The sequence below is a fragment of the Lissotriton vulgaris genome, chromosome 12, assembly GCF_964263255.1.
Source record: "Lissotriton vulgaris chromosome 12, aLisVul1.2, whole genome shotgun sequence".
In the NCBI taxonomy this organism is placed as follows: Eukaryota; Metazoa; Chordata; class Amphibia; order Caudata; family Salamandridae; genus Lissotriton; species Lissotriton vulgaris.
The window spans coordinates 496,071,331-496,091,372 of NC_141700.1; positions in this window are offsets into that span (position 1 = coordinate 496,071,331).

Consider the following 20,042-nt stretch of genomic DNA (forward strand, 5'->3'; position numbering starts at 1 on the left):
GTTTGTCCGCGGCCGGGTCCTCGATAAATGCTATTGGGTTAGCAAGTGGTGGTAAATTGTTCCCAAAGTTAGTTTCGATGTCATGCTTCCATCTATTGTAGGAACCCAGGGGCGCGACATTTTCTTGGTTATGGGCTTTATCAGCGGTGCCATTTGCTTTAGGACAAAAAGAATCCACAACAGGGGAAGTTATAAGATCGGGGGAGTACTTGGTACCGCACAGGGCGTTGAGTTCCTCCCATATGGACATCGTGAGTGTAATAACTGAATAACAAATAATATTAGAGCACGATACCTTCGTCTCTGATGGGACCAAGCGGGGTGGCCCGTCCCGGCCTCCACAGGCCTCGGAGGGCCACAGAGGGCCCGCCCTATTCCCGGGCTTAGCCCCGCGCTTCGTCCCGCGTGCGTCCCGCGGGACGGAAACAGGGAGTGTATTTATTAGGCAGGTAGGCGGGGCCGGCAGGGGAAGAGTACCAGCTGTTGGTGGTCCAGGGGAATGCTGGTACTCGCAGTCCCCGGCCGCCGCACCCGCCGATTCCCCGGAAAGGAAGAGCAAACAGGGGCAAAACAAGGGCAAAACGGCAGCAACAGCAAGCAGTCCCCAGACGGACGGACGGCTCCTCCGGGCTCCCAAAGTTCAAAGTCCCGACCCACCTCGAGCCGCGAGTTGCACCCGCGAAGCCGGGGCGGCAAGAGGTTATAGCAGGCAGGCAGGCAGGAGGCGGGGCCGGCAGGGGAAGAGTACCAGCTGTTGGTGGTCCAGGGGAATGCTGGTACTCGCAGTCCCCGGCCGCCGCACCCGCCGATTCCCCGGAAAGGAAGAGCAAACAGGAGCAAAACAAGGGCAAAACGGCAGCAACAGCAAGCAGTCCCCAGACGGACGGACGGCTCCTCCGGGCTCCCAAAGTTCAAAGTCCCGACCCACCTCGAGCCGCGAGTCGCACCAGCGAAGCGGGGGCGGCAAGAGGTTATAGCAGGCAGGCAGGCAGGAGGCGGGGCCGGCAGGGGAAGAGTACCAGCTGTTGGTGGTCCAGGGGAATGCTGGTACTCGCAGTCCCCGGCCGCCGCACCCGCCGATTCCCCGGAAAGGAAGAGCAAACAGGGGCAAAACAAGGGCAAAACGGCAGCAACAGCAAGCAGACCCCAGACGGACGGACGGCTCCTCCGGGCTCCCAAAGTTCAAAGTCCCGACCCACCTCGAGCCGCGAGTAGATAGATAGATAGATAGATAGATAGATAGATAGATAGATAGATAGATAGATAGATAGATAGATAGATAGATAGATAGATAGAGGGAGGGCGATAGTTAGATAGAGGGAGGGCGATAGATAGAGTGAGGGTCATAGATAGAGTGAGGGCGATGGATAGATAGAGTGAGGGCGATAGATAGTTTGATAGATAGAGTGAGGGCGATAGATAGATAGATAGAGTGAGGGAGATAGATAGACATATAATAGATAGATAGATAGAGTGAGGGCGTGCACTGACAACTGGTGGTGTGTGTCTGGTGAAAGCGTGTATTGACGGCTCGTGGTGTGTGTACCTTTTGAAAGCGTGCCCTGACGGCTGGTGGTGTGTTTGTGGCTGGTGAAAGCGTGCACTGACATCTGGTGGTGTGTGTGTGAATGGTGAAATTGTGCACTGACGGCTGGTGGTGTGCGTATGCCTGGTGAAAGCGTGCAGTGACGGCTGGTGGTGTGTGCGTGCTTGGTGAAAGTGTGCACTGATGGCTGATGGTGTGTGTGTGTGACTGGTGAAAGTGTGTACTATGTCTATTGGTGTGGAAGCGTGCACTGATGGCTGGTGGTGTCTGTGTCCGGTGAAAGCACGCACTGATGGCTGTTGGCGTTTGTGTGTGGTGAAAGCGTGTACTGATGAGTGAGGGAGTCTGTGCATGGTGAAAATGTGCACTGATGATTTGGTTTTCAGTGTAGTTGTGTGTGTGTTTGTTGTGTGTGTGTTTGTATGTGTGGTTGTGTGTGTGGTTGTATGTGGTTGTGGGTGTGGTTGTGTTTGTGTGTTGTTTGTCTGGTTGTGTTTGTGGTGTTGTGTGTGTGGTGTTGTGTGTGTGGTGTTGAGTGTGTGGTGTTGTGCGTGTGGTGTTATGTGTGTGGTGTTGTGTGTGTGGTTGCACTGTAAGGCATTCGCGAGTGTGGCATTGCTAGAGTTCACACCTTTCACTGAGAGGCTTTGGGGTAGAGGTGTGCCAGAAAAAAACGTATAAACGCCAGATTGCAGCATAATGTGTACTAAAATAGATCAGCCTAACAAAAGTGTGTAAAAGACAATACATAATAAAATAGTTGTCTAACAATTAGGCGGGTCAGATGGTGGTGTGTTTGCCTGCTAGAAGCGTGCACTGATGGCTGGTGGTGTGTGTGCCTGGTGGAAGCATGCAAATATAGCTGGTGTTGTGTATTCCTGGTGAAAGTGTGCACTGACAGCTGGAAGAGTGTGCCTGTTAAAACATGCACTGGCAGCTGGCGCTGTGTGTCTGCCTGGTGAAAGCGTGCACTGACGGCTGGTGGTGTGTGTCTGATGGAAGCGTGCACAGACAGCTAGTAGTGTGTGTGCATGATGGAAGGATGCACTGATTGGTGATGGTGCCATTTGGACCTTCTGAAGTATTTAGCCATGCAGCACATTATCCTAGGTGGTACACCATCTACTGTTACTTCAGGTGCATTGGTTAATGACCACACACCCAAGGATGGGCTTCCGTGCTTTTTAATGAAAATATGAAAAAGTTGTGTGCGTGTGTCATGTGAAAAAAACAGTGAAATTGAAAGACAGGTAACAGGTAAAGGGACGTTGCTACCAGTGGTGCAGCAGGTGGCGCCAGGTCAACTGCAAACAAATTGCACAAGAAAAACGATATTAGATGTTCGTGACCGACCTCACGCTATATGTGGAGCACATGCGGCTTGATTGCCATATGACTGTAGGTAAAAACTCACATGGACAAGGAATTAGTGCATCAGAAGTTCAATGTGATGAATGAAAAAGTTCCACAGTTAGAAGGGACAACATGCGTTAACTGTTTCTGTTGTATCTTTAACCAAGAACAAGGAAAGAATATAGAAATTAGTCTTTGTGGACTTTATTGTGGATTGATTACATTGAAAGTTTTAGTAAACAACTTCCTGAACGTTAGTGCTCTCTCAAGAAAACAGCAGCCCAGTGATGCTGGTCATCAGGAGGCCACATGTAGAGGTCAGAAGGGCCGCAAGAGCCACTGGGCCATACTTTGAAAATAACTGTTTTACCCAGTGTCCTGCAAAGCCAGCTCAGCTCCTATTGTCAGTGTTGCACAGAATCAGTCACTTTGTTATGCCGTACAGTCACCTCACTGGTTGAGTGTGTATGGCTAAGGCTTGTAATTTGCTGGTCACTGGTTCGAAACCCAGGAAAGATGCAGTATTTCACCCTTCTGAGTTTATTAAAATGAGCACCGCCGAAATAAGGTGACAGAGAATCCTGTTCTTTGCCAGAAATGGCAACACTAAAGCACCAGCCCCTATGCAAACAAAGTTGGTATTGATTTCTTGGCAGGATTAAAAGTGACATTACTGAGGTCATAAGGAACGGTGAATAATGAGCCCATTGCACATATTAGGTTTCAAAATTGAAAGAACATATATGGAGAGAAACCTAATCACTGACGGCTGACAGATTTGTAACTTGCTCGAGCGAATCCTTTTTCGGAACAAAACAGAGGTGTTCTCTAACTCACTATTTACAGTATGAATGGGAACCAGTTCGAAATAAACCCCATAAAGGTTAATTTGTGCTGTTAAGGGAAAGAACTGCAGGTCCATCCCAAGTGAGGATAGTTGTGGTGTTCCCGTGTGGAAGGCACTCAAGAAGAAACCACAACTATGCCATGTCTGACCTGCACAACAGGGCCTCTGTCTTTGTCATCCCTTCTAGCTGTTAGCAGAACATTCCTCTCTTGCTCTGGGCTTGGGCAGACCTCAAAAGGTCAAGGTTCAAGGCCCTCCAGGCTGGCATCGCAGGCAGTGCGGAAGTCTCCCAGAGATAGCACAACAATGGCTGCACTGAAGGGTGCCTGCAGTGCACGTCCATGAGACACAGCTATGCGCGTTGTGGTGCATCTGTCAACAGAATTGTCAGATTCCTACTTGCATTGTTAGCATCACACCAGGCATGTTATATAAAATAGGACACAGTCCAATAAATGAACATGTTGTAGCCTCTCAGTAATACTAACAACGTATGAAGCATTCCGGGTTTTAATCACTAAGGGCCCGATGTAGGTAAATTTATTTTACCACTTCTTAAATACCGAATCATACCGATTCAGTATTTAAGAAGTGGTAAAATGGAGGGGGGGGGTGTAGGTATTTCAGATTCGGTAAATACCAAATCGTTAAGATTCGGTATTTACCGATTCTGTAAATACCGAATCGGTAAAGACCATTCATTCCTATGGGCATTGAAGCCCATAGGAATCAATGGTCATTACCGAATCGGTATTTACCGATTCGGTAAATACCGATTATTGCAAGGGTGCAGGAGGTGTCACTTTGACACCCTCTAGCACCCCGTGTGGCATGTGGCACACAGACATGCCCTAAGGGCATGTCTGTCTGTCACATGGCACAGGTGTGCATGCACACATGTGCATGCACACCTGGATTCGGTATTTTACCACCCAATTGAATTGGGTGGTAAAATACCGATTCTGTAAGGCCTGTGGGACTCAGAAGAGTCCCACCTACATCTCCAATTTACTGAGTCGGTAAAAATACCAATTTGGTATATTACCGATTCGGTAAATTTACCGATTCGGTAAAGTAAAATAGGGCCCCTACATCAGGAATGACCATTTACCGGTCGGTAACAGCCGAAATCGGCTGTTACCGGTCGGTAAATGGACACCTACATCGGGCCCTAGAACTTATGTGACACCCTGTCCTTTTTGAGTCTTCTGTTATATGTTGTCATGTTTTATTATGTTATTCTATGCAAATTGCATAGCTCACAGTAGTACCGCCTTGAAGCAATGTTGGACTTCCAGGCACTCTTCCATCACAAACCAAATAATGAGCCGTCATGTCAGAATATGTTTGGTAATTGAGTTTTAGCCTGTCTCTACTTAAGGCGGCAGTGGCATAGCAAGGGGGAGCGGGTTGAGCGGTCCGCTACGGGCAACATTAGTTTTTGGTGTTTTTGGTCTTACCTGTGGCCATCGTGGGGCGGCAAATGCAGGAATCATTGTCGTCGTACCCCGCCTCTATTACATGCGCCTGACGCGGGGCGGCCAACGCAGGGGCCGCCATGGGGGGCCAAAGGTCTAGCTATGCAACTATTAGGCAGCAATTTCTAATTTAAACTGTGGGTATATGATTTTTATGCGAGAAACGTATGGCTGGAGGTTTGCACCAGTTGCTTACACATTTCTGAGGTTGTTAACCAACCCATTGGGTATTTGGCAGTCTAAATTTGGTGTTTGTCCTGATAGCTCCTATTTAGGCTGGGATGTACACATGTCGGGTGTTCTGTGACAACCTTCTGATGTATGTGTATGCAATGTCAATCAGGTCCTCTGGTACAGAGTACCTACACTTCTAGATTTCCACTTCAAGCACTGGTTATGGCTAAGGAACAAGTAGGTTATGGATGCAATAGGCGTGCTATGAATGTTATTGGCTGTCTGAATTTAGGGAGCGCGTGCTGTGTCCATAGACAGTGCAGTGTGTAGGGCGTCCACTTATGCAGCAGCCCTTTCTTCTGGCCCGGAAACAAAGGCTGCAGGAGTGGGTGTTCATCCACTGTGCTGTATTCACCCGGCGGTCGGAGTTGTCTCACGCGGATTGCGTGTGTTTCGGCCGCTGTGCGCACCAGGCCGCAGCGCGGCCGGCTCCGGGCTCCGCTCTGAGCCGCCCAGCAGGTGCTTCTTTACACGGGGCAGGGGAGGAGGTGTTTGGCAAAAAGGATCCTGCTAATTGATCGCTGCACTTCAAAGAGGTTACAGCTTTCAAAGGAACTTTAACAAAAAAAGGGAGGTAAACTGAGGCGGGGGCATTGGAAAATGCTTCCCCAGAAGACATGTAAAAGGCGAGATTTGCAGATCGTTTGGCAGTGACTCGCCAGAGGCCTGTTCCATTACCTCATTTGTTTCTGAATGCCAGAACAGTACGAGCAAGCTGAGAAACAACAAGCTCAGTATCCGGGCTGCGAGGAGGCCTGGGAGGGCGGAGGCTGCCCGCGCATTCGTGCCATTCATAACTTTCATTATGAGGAGCGAGCCCGGACCCGGACCCAAAGCGAAGTGCGGGAACCAAATGAGGGGGGCCAGGTGAACACCAGCGGGTAGCACGGCGGGCTCCCTTAGGGGAGAGCCCCACGTTGTGCTGGCAGAGGAGCTGGAGCTGCAGAGATAAGGGGGGAGGTGTGTGTGTGTGTGTGTGTAGGCGTGTGTGTGTGTGTGTGTGTGTGTACGTATGTGTGTGTGTGTGCGTGTTTGTGTTTGTGTGCATGCGTGAGTGTGGCTGTGTGTGTGCGCGCGCGATTGAGAGAGGCGAGAGGCTGACTTGCGGTGAATGTTGAACAGGAGATGTGCACAGCGCCGGGCTGGGCGTGCACGCCCACGAGGTGAAATCGCCGAGGGAAAGTGCGTACCGTTCCCCTGTCCAACATTCCCTGCAAGTGCACAACATAAGGCCTTTCGCTGGACGCAGCGCTTCGTGCTGCTAACACCAGCGAGACCTAAAAAAGATTAACCCTATGACTGGAAAACATGCCTGGTTTCCAGGAGAAGAAAGGGGCGGGCACTGGAGTGGAATTCATTCAAATGATACTGCATGGGTGGGGTCACCCACAATAAGGTATTAAAGAGGGCATGCAAGAATTGATTTCAGCTAACTGGGCATGCCGATGTAGCAAAGGAGGGTAATGCACGTGGTAGTGGGTGACGGCACTAGCAGGAATTGCTTTTCAGTGTTAAGGCATGGGGGGTTGCCTTGCCTGAGTTGTAATATTTCTTTTATGCAATTAAAACTTGATAAAATATTTGAAAAAGTATTGTCACTCGTTAGTGTAACACACAGTGCAAATACCATATGGGCTGTGGCAATGTAAGTTTCCCTCATTAAGCAACTATATCCAGCATACACATTGTAGGTTACACATGCACACACACACACACCAATATCCAGCATACACATTGAAGGTTACACACGCACACACACACACACCAATAACCAGCATACACATGGTAGGTTACACAAACACACACACACACACACACACATGGACACACACACACAAAACAATATCCAGCATACACATTGTAGGCTATACACACACGTGCTCTCACACACACACACACAACAATATCCAGTATACACATTGTAGGCTACACACACGTGCCCACACACACACACACAATATCCAGTATACACATTGTAGGTTACACACATACACCCACACCCACATACCAATATCCAGCATACACATTGTAGGATATACACACTCTCACACACACACCCCAAACAATATCCAACTTACGCATTGTAGGCTACACACACACATGTGCACGCATACACGTGTTACCATCCTTGTGGGGACTATGTGTGAACACCTGCATTGTGGGAACTAACCTTTCCCATTTGTTTAAAAATATACCAATAACAGAAAAATGTTAAGAAAAAATTCCTAATACAGGATCCTGCTTCAAATTTGCAAATATATTGTTTTTTAATCGCGCGCACAGAACCATCATTGTGGGGACTTGAACATGTGTTACCATCCTTGTGGGGACTTACTCAAATATTATTATTTGTGATTGCATGTCTTCATAAAGAAATGGCTAAATGTAATTTTTCAATGCTGTACTTAAATTACATTACAGTTTAGTCATATGTGAATAGCTCATTGTGTCCTACGAGCGGACAGAAAATAGATTTTGATGATAATTCATTTTTAAGCAGAAGCTTATAGCGTATGAAGTCCCTAGAAATGAATTTACAGTTATTTGGCTTGTTACTGAGTGCTAAAAAACATTTAGGAATAAGGAAATAATACAACATTGAATTAATTTATAGGCCAAAGATCCTCCAATGTGGTCTGATAGGAAAGCCAAGTTGAGATTACCTAGTTGCTTTTCATCAATCTCATTACTAGGCATAATTTTGTTGTATGTTGGTGCAATAATAATTCCCAGAGATATGGTATGATATTATAGTTATGTTCTACAACTGACAGAGAGAGTCTGTGATGATAGTCATTTTTAAGCCACTGCAGAGATAATGTGTGATTATATTGAGATTTTGTTTAAATATAGTCACTCTCAAGTTCCTATATGCATGGTGTGTGATTATATTTATGTTCAAGTCCCCACATAGACAAGGTGTGGTTATACTTATACTTAAGCCCCACAAATGTGGTGTTTGATGCGAGTTATGTTATGTTTTAGTCACATGAGATAGTTTGTTATTAGAGGGATGATCAGGTTCTCACATAGAGTGTGATTTTATAAACGCCTAAATCCTTCAAAACAGTATCTGATTATAATCATGTTTGGTTATATTCTGGCTGATGTCCCCCTACAGATAGTGGCCAATTACAGTCATTCTGCAGATCCTGCTAATATAGTGTGTTAATATAGAAGGGCCTATGTCCCCACAGAGATAGTTTGTGATTATTGTAATGTTCAAGTCCCCACAGAGATAGTGTGTAATTACAGGGATGTCCAGGTCCCCACAGAGATAGTGTGTAATTACAGGGATGTCCAGGTCCCCACAAGGATAGTGTGTGATTATTGTCATGCTTAAGTCCCCACAGTGATGGTGTGTGATTATGTTCATGCTTAAGTCACCACAATGATGTTGCATGAACAGTCATGTTAAAAAAAATCACAAAATATAAACAAACAAGTTCCTGCTGAGATGTGTGATTATTGTTATATTCAAGTCCCCCGCAGAGAGTGTGTCATTATATTTATATTCAAGACCCCACATAGAAAGTGTTATGATAGTCATATTCAAGTCCCAGTAGAAATATTGTATGATGATTGACATACTGATGTTCATGTAGAAATAGAGTGCCATTACATTAATGCCCAGGTCCCCACAAATATAGTATTTAATTATAGATATGCTTAGGTACCTTTAGTGATAATATGTTATAATAGTAATGTCCAGTTGCCTGCACAGATAGGGTGTGATTAAAGTCCAGCTCAAGTCTTACATGGATGTTATATGATTATAGTGAAGACCAGGCCCCCAAAGAGATAGTGTGTGATAATATGGATGCCCACATTTCTACGAGATAGTGATTGTAAACCTGCAGAGAAAGTGCATGATAACTGTCAAGCTCAAGTCTCTCTATGGAAAAGATCTTTTATAATAGACAGGCTCATGTCCCTGCATATATAGAGTGTGATGATAGTTATGTTCAAGTCCTCACAAAGCAATAGTGTGATTAAATTGAGGTCCACATCCCAAAAGAAATAGTGTGTGATTATAGACATGCCAAGGTCACCAGTGGTATAGTGTGTGATGATAGTCATGTTTAATTCCTCAAAATTATATTGTGTAATGAATTATATTGATGACCAGATTGCCACAGAGTAGGGTATAATTATAGGGATGCCCAGTTCCCCACAGAGATAGTGTGTGATGATAGGGATGTCTAAGTTCTCAGAGAGATGTGTGCGAGTATAGTATTGCCACTGTCCACACAGATATAGTGTGTGAATATAGTCAAGTTCACTGCCCCGCAAAGCTAGCATGTGATTGGTTATATTGATACCCAGGTCCAAACAAAGATAGTGTGTGATTATTGTGATGGCCAGGTCCCCACAGAGATAATGTGTGATTATAGGTATACCAGGTCCCCACAGAGATAGTGTGTGATCATAGTCATGTTGAAGTCCCCAGAGAGATAGTGTGTGATTACAGGTATTCTAGGTCCCCATAGAGATAGTGTGTGACTGTAGTAATGTTCAAGTCACCAGAGAGATAGTGTGTAATTACAGTGAAGTTCAAGTCCCCACAGAGATAGTGTGTGATTATAGAGATGTCGAGGTCCCCACAGAGATAGTGTGTAATTATAGGGAGGTCCAGGTCCCCACAGAGACAATGTGTAATTATAGGGGTGTCCAGGTCCCCACAGAGATAGTGTGTGATTATTGTCATGCTTAAGTCCCCACAGTGATGGTGTGTGATTATATTCATGCTCAAGTCACCACAATGATGTTGCATGAACAGTCATGTTAAAAAACCAAATCACAAAACATAAACAAACAAGTTCCCGCTAAGATGATGTGTGATTATTGTTATATTCAAGTCCCCCGCAGAGAGTGTGTCATTATATTTATATTCAAGTCCCCACATAGAAAGTGTTATGTTAGTCATATTCAAGTCCCAGTAGAAATATTGTATGATGATTGTCATACTGATGTTCATGTAGAAATAGAGTGCCATTACATTAATGTCCAGGCCCCCACAAATACAGTATTTAATTATAGTTACTCTGAAGTTCTGATTGAGATAGGGTGTGATTATATTCATGTTAAAGTCCCCTCAGAGAAATCGTATGATCATAGTTATGTTCAAATCCCCACAGAGATAGTTAGTGATCATAGTTATGTTCAAGTCCTCACACAGAGAATGTTATGATAGTCAAGTTCCCAGAGAGATGATGTTTGATTATAGATATGCTTATGTACCTATAGTGATAATATGTTATTATAGTGATGTCCAGTTGCCTGCACAGATAGGGTGTGATTAGAGCCCAGCTCAAGTCCTACATGGATGTTATATGATTATAGTGAAGAATAGGCCCCCAAAGAGATAGTGTGTGATAATATGGATGCCCACATTTCTACGAGATAGTGATTGTAAACCTGCAGAGAAAGTGCATGATAACTGTCAAGCTCAAGTCTCTCTATGGAAAAGATCTTTTATAATAGACTGGCTCATGTCCCTGCATATATAGAGTGTGATGATAGTTATGTTCAAGTCCTCACAAAGGAATAGTGTGATTTAATTGAGGTCCACATCCCAAAAGAAATAGTGTGTGATCATAGACATGCCAAGGTCACCAGTGGTATAGTGTGTGATGATAGTCATGTTTAATTCCTCAAAATTATATTGTGTAATGAATTATATTGATGACCAGATTCCCACAGAGTAGGGTATAATTATAGGGATGCCCAGTTCCCCACAGAGATAGTGTGTGATGATAGGGATGTCTAAGTTCTCAGAGAGATGTGTGCGAGTATAGTATTGCCACTGTCCATACAGATATAGTGTGTGAATATAGTCAAGTTCACTGCCCCGCAAAGCTAGCATGTGATTGGTTAAATTGATGCCCAGGTCCAAACAAAGATAGTGTGTGATTATTGTGATGGCCAGGTCCCCACAGAGATAATGTATGATTATAGGTATACCAGGTCCCCACAGAGATAGTGTGTGATCATAGTCATGTTGAAGTCCCCAGAGAGATAGTGTGTGATTACAGGGATGCTAGGTCCCCATAGAGATAGTGTGCGACTGTAGTAATGTTCAATTCACCAGAGAGATAGTGTGTAATTACAGTGAGTTCAAGTCCCCACAGAGATAGTGTGTAAGTATACTGATGGCCATGTCCCCAAAGAGATAGTGTGTAATTATAGGGAGGTCCAGGTCCCCACAGAGATAGTGTCATTATACAGATGGCCAGGTCCCCACAGAAATAGAGTGTTATTATAGGGATGCCCAAGTCCTCAGAGAAATAGTGTGAGAATATAGGGATGTCCATGTCCCCACAGAGATATTGTGTAATTATAGGGATGTCCAGTTCCCGCAGCGATAGTGTGTAATCATAGGGGTTTCCAAGACCCCACAAAGATATTGTGTGATTATGCTGATGGTCAGGTCCGCTCCTGAGATAATGTGTGATTATATGGATGCCCAAGTCTGCAGAAATATAGTGTGTGATTATAGGGATCCCAAGGTCCCCACCCTGAATGTGTGTGATTATAGTCATATTCAAGTCTCCAAAGTGATGTGTTTGACAATAGTTATGTTAAAGATACCAAACAGATCATATTAGTCTGGTGGATTTGAAAACTAATGCATTCACTTGAGGGATCTGTGTTTGACCTCCCACTCACATATTTGAATCTTGGTTATTCCATTCAGCTCAAGTTATAAAAGCTTGAGATAACTATAACTGATGAATTGCAGTGTTTTTAAAAAAAATTAAATGGCATGTTTTAACTGATATTTTCATTGAAATATAATGTACTTTTAACCTACGGTTTATTCAGTAAATTTCTACGGTTTTACTTTTCTAATGTAAAGTAAGATATCATTACAATTCATAAATATAATGTCCCATTAAACTTGTGTTTTTCAGTTTAAAAAATATTAAAATATAAATATATATTGTAACGTGATCAAGGCCTGTAACCGCTGCAATGCGTTATGGCAGACGAAACTCATTAAAAAGACAACTTACTCACTTCACTGTAGTCTACACTGTAGTGATGTCACTGACCATGTCATGAATGATGGAATATGTGACATCATCAGCAGTAATTGCGGGTGTGCGAAATATAGTTAGTCCAACTAAGCTTGTACAACCAACTATATAGGAGCAATTTCAATGGTTTTGTATGAGTGAAATGTCCAGCTAACTATAACACCCCTAAAACTTATAGTTTATTGAGTGAATTTTAAAGGTTTTTTAAATGCTAATTCCTAACTTTTTAAGGCCTGAAACCTATGGTTTTTTCATTGAATTTCAAAGGTTTTTTATATGCGAATTCCTAACTATATAAGGCCTGAAACCTATGGTTTTTTCAGTGAATTGGCAAGGTTTTTTTAATGCTAATTCCTAACTATATAAGGCCTGAAACCTATGGTTTTTTAAATGAATTCGCAAGGTTTTTTAAATACTAATTCTATTAGCGGATAACGTTTATATATTCTAACTTTTTTTAATGCTAATTCCTAACTATATAAGGCTTGAAACCTATGGTTTTTTTCAGTGAATTTCAAAGGATTTTTAAAAGCTAATTCCTAACTATATAAGGCCTGAAACCAAGGTGTAGTAAATAATGCAGGGAGGCAAACGTGAAAGTAAGTGTTTATTCAAAGGATCAACACTAACAGATGTCGTCAGCTGTCATTGCTTGTGCCGGGCTGCTATGTCAACATTCCATAGCGAGCGCCGGCTGTCACCAGGGCTGTACCATGTGCCAGGAAGGTGGGAGGGGGTTAACAAGGGATATGGGAAATACCATTTGCAGGTTACAACACATCATCCTCCCTATGAGAACTGACAGCCTCAGGAGGAAGAAAGCATGGGGAAAGAACAGCAAACCCCGGGAAAGGAAGGGAGAGACAAAAAAAAAACAGGATACCTCCCTGTCCTTGCTATGTGGTTACATCAGGGGATACACTCGGCTGGTAGGCCTGTCCAGCAAGTTTCTACCTCATTTGGTAATGTCTATGCCACCGGGGGGTGTTCCTCTGCCTGTCGCTCCTCCTGCCTGGCCCTGCATCTCCCCTGGAGCCCACGCCCTCAGATCTGGCTTGGTGATACCTGGTTTCTTCCCCACCCGCTGGTACTATCCTGTCATCGCTCCACAGTCTGCCATCCTCCATGACCACAGAGTTCTTGTTACGTATCCTAATGGTACTAGGGGCATAATACTTGTCTCCTCCCACTCTCAGTCTCTCTGGTTTCTTTACGCATACTCTTTGTCCTTGTTGGAATCCTCTCTCCTTAACTCCCCACTTCTTATCGTACCACTCCTTGTATTTGAGTTGATTGGTTTCGATTCTTCTTTTGATCTCCTGGGGATTGGTCCCCTCTTCCTGTCTTCTTCCCATCCAACTTGGTGTGAGTTTTGTGCCGGCCTTTCTTCCCCTCAGTAATTCAAAGGGCGTGCATCCGGTGGTAGACTTGGGCGTGGTATGATATGCCCACAGCATGTCTCTTATCGCTTCCTCCACGTTCTGTCCCGCTTGTTTGGCTAGTTGTATGCACTCCTTCATCATGCGGTTAACTCTCTCCACTTTGCCGTTAGCTTTGGGGCAGTACAGCGGGGTGCGAATATGTGAAATTGAGCAGTCCTTGAGAAATTCCTTCATCTCCTCCGAGATTAATTGTACTCCATTATCGGTTACAAGTGTCTCGGGCACCCCTTCGCTAGCGAACACCTCCTTCATGAATTCGATGATTGTCCTGGTGTTCACGTTGTGTACGATTTTGCAAGTCACCCAGCTGGAGAAGTAGTCCACCATGACTAAGAGATACCAGTCTTGGGGCCCTTTGCCATGGATGGGTCCAGCTATGTCAAAGCCCAACTTGTTCCACGGGGCATCGGGTACTTCTACAGGTGACAGTGGTGCCCTTCTCGCGATCTTAGATTTGTCACTTAAACTGCACGCATAGCAGTCGCGCACCTTGTCCTCCATCTCACTATCCATAGTGGGGAACCAGTAGTCAGTTCGAAGTCTAGCCTTGCTCAGACTCCTTCCCAAGTGTCCTTCGTGAGCTAGTTCTACTATCTGGTTCCTTAAGGCTTCCGGAGGAATACGTTTTCCAGATTTCAGTATGAAGTCTCCTTCCAATGACAAGTCTTCTCTCACATTCCAGTATGGCTGGATCTCCGTCTCCATGGCCTTGCATTTCTTTGGCCATCCCTTGAGTATATGTTCTTTCACTTTCTTTAGTGTTTCGTCTTGCTCCATTTGCGTTTCCCACATGGTTTTCTCCACTGCTGCTAGACGCAACTCCAGGATAGATTCTCCTGGCTGTTCCTCTTCTGTTTCTTCCACTGTTGGAGCTCTTGACAGGAAATCAGCTACCCTGTTTTGTTGACCCGGTATGTAGGTTACTTTGAAATTGTAGGCTTGCAGACCCACTGCCCACTTAGCTATACGCGGTGTCATGCTCTCCATGTCTTTCTTCGTAAACAGTGAGACCAATGGCTTGTGGTCCGTCTGTATTTCAAATGGAGTTCCCCAGATGAAGAATTTGTAGTGGCAAACTGCCCAATAAACTGCCAGGGCCTCTTTTTCAATAGTAGAATAATTTTTCTCTGAGGCGGTGAGGGTTCTTGATGCGAAGGCGACCACATTGGTTTTACTCCCTTCTCTTTGCGACAGAGTGGCCCCGATACCTCTATTGCTTGCATCTGTCGAGATGATTGTCACACCATTTGGGTCAAATTTTCCAATATATGGGGCCTCTATTATTGCCTTCTTTATGTCTTTCATGGCCTCCGCTTGCTCTCTGCCCCATTTGAAAACACTGTCCTTCTTGATCAAATCTCTCAAAGGCTGCGATACCATGGCAAAATCCTTTATGAACTTGGCCATATATTCCGCTAGCCCTAGAAAAGACAGAATGTCCTCTTTGTTCATGGGAGTGGGGGCATCTCTTACCGCCCTGACCAAATCATGTTTAGGCTTGATGCCCTCTTCGGATAGCGTATGCCCTAAGTAATCTACCGAATTTACTCCCAGCTTACATTTTGACGGTTTGGTGGTGAATCCCACTTCTCTCAGTTTTTCCAAAACCTCCTTCGTTTTCTCATAGTGTTCTTTTTCACCCTCTCCATATATCAGTATGTCATCTTGAAAGCAGAGCGTGTTTTCGCAGTCTTTCAATACATGTTGCATGACTCTCTGGAAGGCCGCAGCCGCTGACGCCAATCCAAAAGGCATTCGCAGGAACTTGAAATTTCCAAACGGGGTGGTGAAAGCAGTGAGTAACTGAGACTCCGGATGGAGTTTGATCTGATAATAGGCGGAGGACAAATCCAGTACACTGAAGTACTTCGCTCCCTTGATTGTGCTCAGCATCTCGCCTATCCTGGGAAGTGGAAACCTGTCCACCAGAATGTTCGCGTTGAGGTCTCTCAGGTCCACACATAGCCTTATACTGTTCCCTCCATCTTTTGCCGTGATAACAATTGGAGCCAACCAGGCTGAGCTTTCAATCTCCCTGATGACTCCCTGACTGACCAGTCTCTTGAGTTCCTGCTGAAGAGGTTCTCTCATGCGCAAAGGTATGGATCGGGTTTTGTGTACTACTGGTTCCGCACCCTCCTTGAGAATGATCCGGTGCATATAGTTCTTGAAGACCCCTAAGTTGTCACTAAACACCTCTTTGAACTCCTCCGTGAGACTGCTTGCTATGCCCACGGGGTCAATCAACAACACCTGTTCTTTGTTGTTTGGGTCTAGTGTGATCCCTAATTGCTTCTGGTGCCTCAATCCCAGTAGTGTGGAGCCCCTAGAGGATACATACACCTTCTCAACAGTATGCCTATCCTTGAAGGATATTCTCATAGTCAACATGCCCTCAAGTGGGATTTTTCCCTCGTTGTACCCCATGGGATTGATGTCAGGGGGCATTAACTTCACGGGATGATTGGCAAATTTTTCCTCAAAAACATTTGTATCCACCAGGGTGTAAGGGGAGCATGAATCTGCGTACATACTAAACATCACACCATCTAGAAACACATCACATTTAGGGTACGTGACCTCTTCATCATTTTCCTCATCTTTGACTTGGAATATGTAAGCTTTCTCTCCTTCTACACCTTGCGTGGACTCTTCCACAACATGTACAGCTTTGCCTGGAGTTTTACACACTTTGGAATAATGTCCCCATCTGTTGCACTTTCTGCATTGTACATTTCTAGCAGGACACTTCCAATTACTTGCTAAATGGTTAGGACTGCCCCATTTAAAACACACCATTGAACCCTCCTTACTGCGAACTGCCTCTTTGTGCTTGTCCCCCAATTTACAAACAGTTTCTTGCTCTGCGCTGGACTTGTTTTCTACCCTCTCCTTGTTTGTTCCCTCGTGAGACTTAATTTCCCTAATGCACCTCGCAGTATGTTCTAGACCCTTGGCTATATTAATGGCCTCCTCCAGATTGGGGTTCTTGGTTAGCAATTCTTCTTGTGTCTTAGTGTCATTGGTGCATCTCACCAATTGGTCCCTGATAAGTGAGTCAGTGAGTTGCCCAAATTCGCATGTGGCAGACAACCCTCTCAGAGCTGCTATGTAATTACTCACTTTCTCCTCCCTTTTCTGCACCCTCTTGAAGAACTTGTGCCTCTCCATTACTACATTGATTTTTTCCTTGAAGTGAGCCCCCAGTTCCCTCAGGGTGCTCTCATATACATTTACACCTTCCTCTACTTCTTCCAACTCATCCTCCACTAATCTACCTGTTATGTCTTCATATATCTTCCTCCCATGTGTACCTAAATTGTGGAGAAGTATATGCTGCTTGCGAAGGTTGGTGTAATTGCTCCCTCCTATAGCAATCAGATAAGATTTAAAAATGCCTTCCCACCTCCTCCATGGAATAACTGGTTCCCCTAGCTCATTGAGGAAAGGTGGGGGTTGACTCATACCAGCTCCCGCCATTGCCATACAGTAACCTTACTTCGCTTAGTGTAGGCTTAATCTCAGATCACATAACACTAAAATTGTTAAAACATGCAGGAAATACAAAGACGTGTGAAATGACCAAATTGTAAAACACACTTGAGCCCCCTTCCTCTGCTTCCAACGTTATGTATGAAGTGAAAGTTTGTAATTCAAAGAACTGGCAGTCCCCTTTTTACTTCCTCAGCTCTAGTTTCAACTGCCTATGAGTCATTGAGTCTCCTCCTCTAGGCGGGAACTTCCTGTGTGAGCAGTTTCCCCTCACGAACGGAGCAGACCAAAGGCGGCTGCCAGGCACCCTCAGCGCGCCAGCACACAGTTGAACCTGCACACGATGGAGTTTTTATTAAGCAGCTTGCTGTTCCTGACGTGAGGAGAACCGGCGAGAATTTCGTCGAAGAGCCCCCAGGTACCGTCTGCAATTACTGCGCGCGCGCCGCTTTCAGCGCGCCACTAACTCAGACGACAATGTAAGTCGCTCCAGATTCCATGCGTGAGGAGATCCAGCGAGGCTGATCACGTCGCGCTCCAAGGTGCTTTCCCCTGGGTAATCCCCGTCTTTGGGTTTAGCTTAATCTCGCCACAGGCTCCCTCACACGTTTGCTTGCGCTCTCCGATCTAAGCCTCAGCGCCCTCAGTGCCCGACAAGACACCCGACAAATACAGACGCCGCCGGTGTCCGCTACAGAATCTAACTTTTAGCAAGCACAGGCGAGGGTGGAATGCCCGGCACGGCACCCGACCTGAGTGAGCTCACCCCGACTGTCTTTCTTCTTGTGCAGCGCAGCCCTGTACTCAAAGCGCTTCTTACTTGGTATATTTTCGCCGTTTCAGTGGGTAGACTCGTCTGAAGGCACTGTACCCTCACTCCTCACCGGCTCCGTTTGAGGTTCCTTTTCATCCTCACAGTAGACAGCAATCAAGTCATTCCAGGGAGACGACATCCACTGTCCCTGGCACAGTGCTCCCAGTCCTCGTCGCCAGAAATGTAGTAAATAATGCAGGGAGGCAAACGTGAAAGTAAGTGTTTATTCAAAGGATCAACACTAACAGATGTCGTCAGCTGTCATTGCTTGTGCCGGGCTGCTATGTCAACATTCCATAGCGAGCGCCGGCTGTCACCAGGGCTGTACCATGTGCCAGGAAGGTGGGAGGGGGTTAACAAGGGATATGGGAAATACCATTTGCAGGTTACAACACAAGGGTTTTTTCATTGAATTCGCAAGGTTTTTTAAATGCGAATTCTATTAGCGATAACGTTTTTATATATTCAAACGTTTTTTTAATGCTAATTCCTAACTGTATAAAGCCTGAAACCTATGGTTTTTTTATTGAATTCGCAAGCTTTTTTAAATGCTAATTCTATTAGCGGATAACGTTTTTATATATTCAAATGTTTTTTTTAATGCTAATTCCTAACTATATAAGGCCTGAAACCTATGGTTTTTTCAGAGAATTTCAAAAGTTTTTTAAATGCTAATTTCTAACTATATAAGGCCTTAAACCTATAGTTTTTTCAGTGAATTTGCAAGGTTTTTTAAATGCTAATTCTATTAGCGGATAACGTTTAAATATATTATTATCCTATTGGGACTACCTGAGCAGCCCTAGGGGGTCAGGGTGTTTCTACCCTGCCTTCTTTTTGTGTTCTACATGTTTGTTTTTCTGCTTTCTTGTGCCTCAGTCTACTGAGACCCAAGATGGATGCCATCACTTCCTGGTTAGAAGTGTTGACAGCCAATGACCATGCAGCTTTCTCAGGAAGGCATGCTTATTGGCTGCCACTGTCTGTCAACCAGGAAGTGTTGGCAGCCATCTTGTGCCTTGTTAGAACCAAGGCACAAGAAAGCAGTGAAACAAAGGTGTGAAAACGCAAAGGGGCCAGAGTAGAAGCACCTAGACCCCCTAGGCCTGCTCAGGGGGTCCCACAAGGACCACCAAGTCAAACAAAAAAAATTTTTAAGTCGCGGGGTGCGCGTACCGTGCTTCTACCCTGCCCCCTTTTTGAGTTCTACACATTTGTTTTTCTGCTTTCCTTTACCTCACTTTACCGAGGCACAAGATGGCTGCCCACAATTTCTGTTTTAGAGTGTTGACAGACAGTAGCAGCCAATCAGCATGCAGCTCGTGCACGTAGGGGTACGCGCACGTACGCGTACCATATGCGTTCGTACGCGTACGGTACGCGTACCGGTAAGCTTACGAGTAAGCTTAGGGTGAGCTCATATAGATATATATGTGTTTTTGAAGTTAATTTTCATAAAAACCACTGGAGCAATTTTCACCAAACATAGCAAAGGCAAATCTGCGTACCAGTCCCTACAATTTTGCCAAGTTTGGTGTAATTCCGTTCAGCGGTTCGGGCTGTAGACTTGTCAGACCGTCCTATGGAAATTAACATGGGGAAAACACGTTTTGGGACCCCCCTTTTTTCTCATCCCCCACTTCTCGAATCCCCCCGAAACTTTTAGGGAAGGAGCGCAGCGGAGCTGGCCAAAATTTTCGAAAATTACACGCAAATTCCTCAACCGGTGCCAAAGTTATTTCCAATAGAATGTTGCAGATTTCCTATGGAAGCTAGGTCCTAACTATATATACCTA